Here is a 10,984-nt window from a genome sequence, read left to right as displayed (position 1 = left end):
CATCTGTAAGGGTCCTGAGATCCAGAACACACACACCCAACATCTGTAAGGGTCTTGAGGTCCACAACTTAACACCCAACATCTGTAGAGGTCCTGAGCACCACACACCCACACCCAACATCTGTAAGGGTCCTGAGCTACAACCCTGCCAGATCCCCTCTCCCCCTAAACACAGACCCCGAAACAGCCCCCACAGACACGATCCCTCTAAGCTGGGGACCGACTTTTCCGGGGCAGCCGCTTAAAGGGGCCATGCAACCCCCCACCCCCCCCCCGCAAAAAATGAGGGTCAACAATGCCCCACAGCCCTTTAAATACCCCCTGATGTAAGAAAACTACTAGGCACTTGGTCTAAGCGTTAAACAAAGCTTTAATCAACTGTTTTACAACATGGCGGTCTAGTTGTGTCCTTCACTAGTTCCTGTTAAGAATGTCCTGCGCAAGCTGGGCCCGTGCCCGAGTATTTATACTCTCCCTGGACAGCGCCACCCGCAGGCCGCTCAGTATTATTTCATAAGTCTTTCATTCATGAATGACCGATTCATGTCAACCCCTAAAATGCAACTCGTGCCCCCACCCCTTACCCCATTAAATGATACCCTGAGGCAATATAACCTCACTCATTACTAAACTGGCAGGGGCTTTTAAAAAAAATTATAAATACAGTTTTAAGAAGTTGTGGAAAACTGAACAATCTGATTCTAATTTAATTTCGGCAAGAAATCTGTGAAATAATTATATATAACAGTCTGTCTGTCTGTCTCTCTGTCTGTCCGGCTATACAATCAAAAGTTATAGAGCGTACCTACACATATGTTATATCAAAAGAAAGCTTATCATTAGGGGACTCTCGTAGGTGTATTTACTTTTTTGTCACACCAAAATTGTTATGACAATATACAAAAAAGGCTCAAAAATCCTACCTGTCATTAGCGTTGAGTGACGTGCTGCTTGACCAATCCTACAGTTCACTCACCTGATGGTTGACCAATCAGTGTGTCATGGACGGGTCCTAATCCTCCAGTCTCCCTAAACTTCGCCGCCATTTTTTCCATCCCCACAGGGACAGCAACACCAAAACAAACCTCCACATTCCAGCTCCCGATCCCGATCCCGCCCCGCAGGAGCGGCAGGTAAGTTGGGCTCACTCGGGCCGTGCCTCGCAACCGCTCGGCCCGACACACACAGCGGTCGGGGGAGCGGCAGCGGCCGGCCGTCAGCCGCGCGATCCGCGGGGGACCTCAGCTTGGGTCCGTCTTGGCCCGACAGCGCCTCAACCGCAAGGCCCCGCACGGCCGCTATCACAACGGCACCGGGCCTCAGGCGCTAGGCAGGGAGAGGTGAGGGAGGGGGAGGACAGCACAGGGAGACGAGGAGAGGGACAGAGAGGGGGACACACAGGGGCACGGAGACCGCGCGGCCCAAAATTGCCCTGGCAATGCCGGGCTCCCCTGCTAGTATATATACACACACACACACTTCCTTCAGATCCCTCCCTTCCCCAGTCTGCACTGAATAAGCGGACGATTAGAAAGCAGAGTCATTTCTAGCTTCAATTCCTCATCAGCGCAGGGAACTGTGGAAGAGTGAGGGGGGGGGGGGGGGGGGGGGGGGGAAGAGGAAATTCAGCCAGGATTGCCTCACACCCAGTCGCGATTCCTTACTAGAAAGTGCACCGACAACAATATCAACTCCCATTTATACAGCGCCTTTAATGTAGTAAATCGTCCCAAGGCACTTCACGGGAGCGTAAATCAGACAGAATCTGACCCCGAGCCGCATCAGGAGATATTAGAACAGGTGATCAAATGCTTGGTCAAAGAGGGAGGTTTTAAGGAGCGTCTTAAAGGCGGAGAGAGAGAGAGAGGCGGAGAGGTTCAGGGAGGGAATTCCAGAGCTCGGGGCCCAGGCGGCTGAAGGCACGGCCGACAATGGTGGAGCGATGGAAATCAGGGGGTGCTCAAGAGGGCAGAATTGGAGGAGCTCAGAGATCTCGGAGGGTTGTAGGGGGCTGGAGGAGGTTACAGAGATAGGGAGGGGTGTAGGGGGCTGGAGGAGGTTACAGAGATAGGGAGGGGTGTAGGGGCTGGAGGAGGTTACAGAGATAGGGAGGTTTGTAGGGGGCTGGAGGAGGTTACAGAGATAGGGAGGGTTGTAGGGGGCTGGAGGAGGTTACAGAGATAGGGAGGGTTGTAGGGGGCTGGAGGAGGTTACAGAGATAGGGAGGGGTGTAGGGGCTGGAGGAGGTTACAGAGATAGGTTTGTAGGGGGCTGGAGGAGGTTACAGAGATAGGGAGGGTTGTAGGGGGCTGGATGAGGTTACAGAGATAGGGAGAGTTATAGGGGCTGGAGGAGGTTACAGAGATAGGGAGGGTTGTAAGGGGCTGGAGGAGGTTACAGAGATAGGGAGGGTTGTAGGGGGCTGGAGGAGGTTACAGAGATAGGGAGGGTTGTAGGGGGCTGGAGGAGGTTACAGAGATAGGGAGGGTTGTAGGGGGCTGGAGGAGGTTACAGAGATAGGGAGGGTTGTAGGGGGCTGGAGGAGGTTACAGAGATAGGGAGGGTTGTAGGGGGCTGGAGGAGGTTACAGAGATAGGGAGGGCTGTAGGGGGCTGGATGAGGTTACAGAGATAGGGAGAGTTATAGGGGCTGGAGGAGGTTACAGAGATAGGGAGGGTTGTAGGGGCTGGAGGAGGTTACAGAGATAGGGAGGGTTGTAAGGGGCTGGAGGAGGTTACAGAGATAGGGAGGGTTGTAGGGGGCTGGAGGAGGTTACAGAGATAGGGAGGGTTGGAGGGGCTGGAGGAGGTTACTGAGATAGGGAGGATTGTAGGGGGCTGGAGGAGGTTACAGAGATAGGGAGGGTTGTAGGGGCTGGAGGAGGTTACAGAGATAGGGAGGGTTGTAGGGGGCTGGAGGAGGTTACAGAGATAGGGAGGGTTGGAGGGGCTAGAGGAGGTTACAGAGATAGGGAGGGTTGTAGGGGGCTGGAGGAGGTTACAGAGATAGGGAGTGTTGTAGGGGCTGGAGGAGGTTACAGAGATAGGGAGGGTTGTAGGGGGCTGGAGGAGGTTATAGAAATAGGGAGGGTTGTAGGGGGCTGGAGGAGGTTAGAGATAGGGAGGGTTGTAGGGGCTGGAGGAGGTTACAGAGATAGGGAGGGTTGTAGGGGCTGGAGGAGGTTACAGAGATAGGGAGTGTTGTAGGGGCTGGAGGAGGTTACAGAGATAGGGAGGGTTGTAGGGGGCTGGAGGAGGTTATAGAAATAGGGAGGGTTGTAGGGGGCTGGAGGAGGTTAGAGATAGGGATAGGGGGAGGAGGCCACGGAGTGATTTGAAGAGGAGGACGAGGATTTTAAAATCAAGGTGTTGCCGGACCGGAAGCCAATGTAGGGGTGATGGGTGAACTGCACACTGTAAGGGTCTCGCTCACCCCAAAATAATTGAGGGGCCCCCTCACTCGCAGCGTACTTGCAACAGTGTCTGTGTTTCTATTAATTTGATTTACAATCGAGGATCGAGACAGGGACGCAAGGCCCCCTCCTGGTACAGTACTGTCACTGTTCCTCGACGGTATCCTATGCCTCTCTCAACACACCATGCTGACAAACTATAGGGAGAAAGACTAACTAAAGGAAGAACTCGCATTTCTCCGGCCCCTTTCCCCACCTCAGGACGTCCCAAAGCGCTTCACAGCCAAGAAGCACTTTTTTTGAAGTGTGGTCACTGTTGTAATGTAGGAAACGTGGCAGCCAATTTGCGCACAGCAAGCTCCCACAAACAGCAACGTGATAATGACCAGATCATCTGTTTTAGCGATGTTGGTTGAGGGATAAATATTGGCCCTAGGACACCGGGGAGAACTCCCCCCTGCAGTACTGCCCCTCCGAGAGTGCGGCTCTCCCTCAGTACTGCCCCTCCCACAGTGCGGCGCTCCCTCATTACTGCCCCTCCGACAGTGCGGCGCTCCCTCAGTACCGCCCCTCCGACAGTGCGGCGCTCCCTCAGTACCGCCCCTCCGACAGTGCAGCGCTCCCTCAGTACCGCCCCTCCGACAGTGCGGCGCTCCCTCATTACTGCCCCTCCCACAGTGCGGCGCTCCCTCAGTACTGGCAGTTTTAGTGCCGGCCTGGTATATGTAACTAAACACAAACACATTAAATTGCAGTGTGACTATAGAATGGGAAATTAAGATCACAAATCAAGTTCCAGCAACTAAGATACACTTGTGAATCTCTGCTGCCACATTGTGGCTGTGAGGGACATGACAGTCAACTGGGAATATACCATTTGACTGACATTGTCCATTTAATCACAGGAGGGAGGCCATTCGGCCCATCGTGCCTGTGCCGGCTCTTTGAACGAGCTCTCCAATTAGTCCCGCTCCCCCCTGTTCTTTCCCCCGTAGCCCCTGTGAATTTTTCCCCTTCGAGTATTTCTCCAATTCCCCTTTTGAAAGTTACTATTGAATCTGCTCCCACCGCCCTTTCAGGCAGCGCGTTCCAGATCACAACAACTTGCTGCGTTAAAACATTCTCCTCATCTCCCCCTCTGGTTCTTTTGCCGATTATCTTAAATCTGTGTCCCCTGGTTACCGACCCTCCTGCCACTGGAAACAGTTTCTGCCTCTCTACTCGATCAAAACTCCTTGTAATTTTGAACGCCTCTATTAAATCTCCCCTTAACCTTCTCTGCTCTAAGGAGAACAACCCCAGCTTCTCCAGTCTCTCCACGTAACTGAAGTCCCTCATCCCCTGGTACCATTCTAGTAAATCTCCTCCGCACCCTCTCCTTGATCTGACACTGGCAAGTTGAGCATTTCTCCCTGTTCCAGCCTAAAGAGTGTGCAGGGACAGAGGGACCTGGGAGTTACCCACCTGAACCAAGCAGTCGGGGCCTTGGCTTAACGTCTCATCTGAACGATGGCACCTCCCACAGTGCGGCACTCCCTCAGTACTGCCCCTCCGACAGTGCAGCGCTCCCTCAGTACCGCCCCTCCGACAGTGCGGCACTCCCTCAGTATTGCCCCTCCGACAGTGCGGCGCTCCCTCAGTGCTGCCCCTCCGACAGTGCGGCACTCCCTCAGTACTGCCCCTCCGACAGTGCGGCGCTCCCTCGGTACTGCCCCCCCGACAGTGCGGCGCTCCCTCGGTACTGCCCCTCCGACAGTGCCGCGCTCCCTCAGTACTGCCCCTCCGACAGTGCAGCACTCCCTCAGTGCTGCCCCTCCGACCGTGCAGCGCTCCCTCAGTACTGCCCCTCCGACAGTGCAGCACTCACTCAGTACTGCCCCTCCGACAGTGCAGCACTCCCTCAGTGCTGCCCCTCCGACCGTGCAGCGCTCCCTCAGTATTGCCCCTCCGACAGCGCGGCGCTCCCTCAGTGCTGCCCCTCCGACCGTGCAGTGCTCCCTCAGTATTGCCCCTCCGATAGCGCGGCGCTCCCTCAGCACTGTCTCCCCATTGTAATAGTTTATAATAGTTATAAACCTCTCTGTTCTGGTATCATCCTTGTAAATCTTTTTTGCACCTTCAGTGCTTCTATATCCTTTTATATTATGGCAACCAGAACTGTGCACAGTGCCCCAAGTATACTCTAACCCAGGTATATGGGCACTAGAACTGTGCACAGTGCTCCAATGTAGTCTAACCAAGGTATACGAAGACCAGAACTGTGCACAGTGCTCCAAGTGTGGTCTAACCAAGGTATACGGAGACCAGAACTGTGCACAGTGCTCCAATGTAGTCTAACCAAGGTATACGAAGACCAGAACTGTGCACAGTGCTCCAAGTGTGGTCTAACCAAGGTATACGGAGACCAGAACTGTGCACAGTGCTCCAAGTGTGGTCTAACCAAGGTATATGGAGACCAGAACTGTGCATGGGTCAGTGCTGGGTCCCCAACTCTTTACAATCTATATTAACGATTTGGAGGAGGGGACCAAGTGTAACATATCAAAGTTTGCAGATGATACTAAGATGGGAGGGAAAGTAGTGAGTGAGGAGGACATAAAAACCTGCAAGGGGACATAGACAGGCTAAGTAAGTGGGCTGAGATTTGGCAGATGGAATACAATACTGGAAAGTGTGAGGTTATGCACTTTGGCAGAAAAATCGTAGAGCAAGTTATTATCTTAATGGCAAGAAACTGGAAAGTACTGAAGTACAAAGGATCTGGGGGTCCTGGTGCACGAAACTCAAAAGGTTAGTATGCAGGTGCAGCAAGTGATTAAGAAGGCCAATGGAATGTTGGCTTTCATTGCTAGGGGGATAGAATATAAAAATAGGGAGGTATTGCTTCAGTTGTACAAGGTATTGGTGAGACCGCACCTGGAATACTGCATACAGTTTTGGTGTCCATACTTAAGAAAAGACATACTTGCTCTCGAGTCAGTACAAAGAAGGTTCACTCAGTTAATCCCGGGGATGAGGGGATGGACATATGAGGAGAGGTTGAGTAGATTGGGACTCTACTCATTGGAGTTCAGAAGAATGAGAGGCGATCTTATTGAAACATATAAGATTGTGAAGGGGTTGGATCGGGTGGGTGCGGGGAGGATGTTCCCGATGATGGGTGAAACGAACTAGGGGGCATAGTCTTAGAATAAGGGGCTGCTCTTTCAAAACTGAGATGAGGAGGAACTACTTCACTCAGAGGGTGGTAGGTCCATGGAATATGCTGCCCCAAAAAGCTGTAGAAGCTACATCATTACATAAATTTAAAACAGAAAGAGACAGTTTCCTAGAAGTAAAGGGAATTAAAGGTTACGGGGAGCGGGCAGGAATTTGGACATGAGTCTAGGTTCGGATCGGTCATGGCCCTGTGGGTAGCGGAGCGGGCCCGTGTAGCCTGATCCTGCTCCTATTTCGTGTGTCTAATTCTGTTAGATTCAGGAGATGGTTCTGTGATAGTGGATTGGCGGTTAGGATCAGATCAGCCATGGTCTTATTGAATGGCGGAGCAGGCTCGAGGGGCCGATTGGCCTACTCCTGCTCCTATTTCTTATGTTCTTATGTTCCCAGTGTGGTCAAACTAAGGTATACGGAGACCAGAACTGTGCACGGTGCTCCAAGTGTGGTCTAACCAAGGTATATGGAGACCAGAACTGTGCACAGTATCATCCAGCAATTCCATGTTTCCAACTCCCAGCAGCTGTCCAAAGTTGCCTATCCCAAAACTCCCACATTCCAAATCTCTAAAACCCAGTAGTCAGTCCAATCTGCCCGTACATTTTTCCCACTTGAAAGAAAGACTTGCATTTATACGGCGCCTTTCACGACCACCGGATGTCTCAAAGCACTTTTCAAGTGGAGACACTGTTGTAATGTAGGAAAAAAGCCATTCACCAATTCTGGCACCACACTTCATTCAGGAAGGACGTGAAGCCTTTGGAGAGGGTGCGGAGGAGATTTACCGGGGGATGAGGGATTGCAGTTACGTGGAGAGACTGGAGAAGCTGGGGCTGTTCTCCTTAGAGCAGAGAAGGCTACGAGGAGATTTGACAGAGGCGTTCAAAATCACGAAGGGTTTCGACAGAGTAAATAGAGAAACTGTTCCCACTGAGTGAAGGGCCGATAACCAGAGGACACAGATTGAAGGCGACATGAGGAAAAGCTGTTTTACGCAGCGAGTGGTTAGGATTTGGAACGCACGGCCTGATAGGGCGGTGGAGACAGATCCAATAGTCGCCTTCAAAAGGGAATTAGATAAATACTTGAAGGAGAAAAAAAATTGCAGAGATATGGGGAAAGAGCAGGGGGGGGGGGGTGTGTAAGTTTCATGGAACAGTTTGGCCCCAGCATAAGGGCATGAAACGGTTAAAGTTTGCAGTTCTTGGAGAGCACATTGACCTGGAAATTCGGGTCGGGCGCTTCCCGCAGGTGCAAGCCCTCCGACCTGCACTTACCTAGCGCCGGCCGTTGTGCTGTGGGCCCGCGTGGGATTCCGACCCTGGGCCCTCCTCCAGCTGCCAGCGTGCAGTGCTTGCGTATCCCAGGGGCGCAGTTAGTTCGCAGCATCCCCTGGGATCACGTGGGCCATGGGGAGCCGATGGTAGCAGGGAATCTGCATTCATAGATTTGACAGGAAGAGCTGTCAAATCTATGAATACAATTCATAGAAACATAGAAGACAGGAGCAGGAGTAGGCCATTCGGCCCTTCGAGCCTGCTCCGCCATTTAATGAGATCATGGCTGATCATCCAAATTCAGTACCCTGTCCCTGCCTTCTCCCCATATCCCTTGATCCCTTTAGCCTCAAGAAATATATCCAACTCTTTTTTGAATATATTTAATGAACTGGCCTCCACCACCCTCTGTGGCAGAGAATTCCACAGGTTCACCACTCTCTGGGTGAAGAAATTCCTCCTCATTTCAGTCCTAAATGGCTTACCCCTTATCCTTAGACTGTGACCCCTGGTTCTGGACTCCCCCGCCATCGGGAACATCCTTCCTGCATCTAGTCTGTCCAGACCTGACAGAATTTTATAGGTTTCAATGAGATCCCCTCTCAATCTTCTAAACTTCAGCGGGTATAAGCCCAATCGACACAATCTCTCCTCATACGTCATTCCTGCCATCCCAGGTATCAGTCTGGTGAATCTTCGCTGAACTCCTTCCATGCAAGAACGTCCTTCCTCAGGTAAGGCGACCAAAACTGCGCACAATTCAGCCCCAAACATATCTAAAACTTCAAATAAATTTTTAAAAACATCACATTTTTAAAATAAAATAAAATTACATAAAATAACTATTTTAAACAATAATTAAATTTTGAAAACATTAATTACACTTTCTAACGGGGCTAAAAATAAACTTACCTTTCTTTAAAGTATTAAAATAATAAACCTGTGGAAGAAATGTTTTAATTTTACTCAATCACCACTTACCTTGTTAAAAGCAGGCCCTGCGACTGCTTTTTATAAGTGTAACTCCTGGAGACTTACCCTCCCGGAGAAACCTGTAAAAAAAAACGGAAGTTCCAGGCGCACGCGCTGCCTCGCCGGCGCACGCATTCCACCTCTGAACCCCTTCCTTTCGTTGGCTTACCCGTGAGCACCCAGCGCGTACTCACCCGTGGGGACCCGAAGTAATGAATTAATGACACTGGACAATGAAAGCTCAACTCTGAAAAGGACATTGACATTGAACTGTGAGGCCTTGAATCATGATTGGTTTCGATGGGAAAAATTAGCATCTGGGCAATGCTCTGAGTTTAACTGAAACAATGAGCGTCTCGATAGGTGACTGAACGGTGAATTAGGTGATATAACTTTGGACAATGAGACTTCGTGTTTTAATGGGTTTCAATGGATCTTCGATGGGTAAGAAAACAATGCCAGTTTCGCTGGAACAACTCTGGCCTCTCTCTCGAAGAAGTTCTTCTTAGGCAGTCCCTCGGAACCGAGGATGACTTGCTTCCACATTAAAAATGAGTTCTCAGGTGACTGATGAGTCCAATGCGGGACCTACAGTCTCTGTCACAGGTGGGCAGATGCTGGTTGAAGGGGCGGGTGGGTGGGGTGCTTGGGTTGACGTGCGCTCCTTGCGCTTGGCTTCCGCTTGCTCCCGGCGAAGAGACTCGAGGTGTTTGGAGCCTTCCCGGGTGCTTCTCCCCTACTTTGTGCGGTCTTGGGGCCAGGGATTCCCAGGTGTCGGTGGGGGATGTTACACTTTTCCAAGGAGGCTTTGAGGGTGTCCTTGAAGCGTTTCCTCTGCCCACCTGGGGCTCTCTTGCCGTGCCGGAGCTCCGAGTAGAGCGCTTGTTTCGGGAGTCTCGTATCGGGCATGCGGACAATGTGACCCGTTCATCGGAGCTGATCGAGCGTGGTCAAAGCTTCGATGCTGGGGATGTTGGCCTGAGCGAGATCACTGACGTTGGTGCGCCAATCCTGCCAATGGATTTGCAGGATCTTGCGGAGGCAGCATTGGTGGTCCAAGACCGCACAAAGTGGAGGAGAAGCATCCGGGAAGGTGCCGAACACCTCGAGTCTCTTCGCTGGAAGCAAGCGGAAGCCAAGCGCAGGCAGCGCAAGGAGCGCACATCAACCCAAGCACCCCACCCACCCGCCCCTTCAACCACCGTCTGCCCCACTGTGGTAAACCACTGTATACCTGTCTGTATGTGTATGTGTATTCCACTAGGTACAGGTCTGGACATGCCTCGGCTGACTCCTCCCACTATTCCAGGTATATAAGTGACTACCTCCCAGTCCCTTAGTATTCTGGACGGGTCGACCACTCGAGACAAGACCTTCATTCTTTAGTTAATAAAAGCCTGGTTGTTACTCGCTTAACCTCAGTCTTTTGAGTAATTGATGGTGCATCACCCACCCTGTGACAGAGACTGTAGGTCCCACATTGGACTCTCAGTCACCCGAGAACTCATTTTTAATGTGGAAGCAAGTCATCCTCGGTTCCGGGGGACTGCCTAAGAAGAACACACCGCAGCTCTCACGGCTTTTCGCTTGGAAGCTCTCTCTCTCTCTCGGAAGCGAGCTCTGACTACAGGAACTGCCAGGTGCAAGGAGGAAGGGAAGACGGTCATCTCCAGACCCCAGCCTGCAATCGACGTTGGCCACGACCAGCCGGACGGGTGATTGTAAGTATTCAGTTGACTCTACAAGGGGTTTGCGCTGTGTAGGCAGCTGCAGTCAGATAAGAGAGACGGGGACAGGTCATCTCCAAACCAGGCCCACAATCCACAACAGTAACGACCGGCCGGATGGGTGATTGTAAGTTCCAGCCAACTTTTGTCGGCCCCTATTATATTTTTTATGCACACCTTTGGTTTGTGCCTTTTCCCTTTCTCTCTCCCACACGGCAGCTGTCTCTCACTCTGCCAGCGCATTTCACACTTCATCCAGAGCCATCCTTTGTCTCTTTACCTGTCCTATTACCATCTCGTCTCGCCTTGAATATCTCTTAATGGCCCAGAAATTCGGGTCGGGGGCTTCCCGCCGGTGCAAGCCCCCAACCTGCACTTAC

This window comes from Somniosus microcephalus, chromosome 33, assembly GCF_052327205.1.
Source record: "Somniosus microcephalus isolate GS21.2 chromosome 33, FLI_Smic_1.0, whole genome shotgun sequence".
Lineage (NCBI taxonomy): Eukaryota > Metazoa > Chordata > Chondrichthyes > Squaliformes > Somniosidae > Somniosus > Somniosus microcephalus.
The sequence above is the reverse complement of the archived record's forward strand: the minus strand, read 5'-3'. Positions refer to the sequence as shown.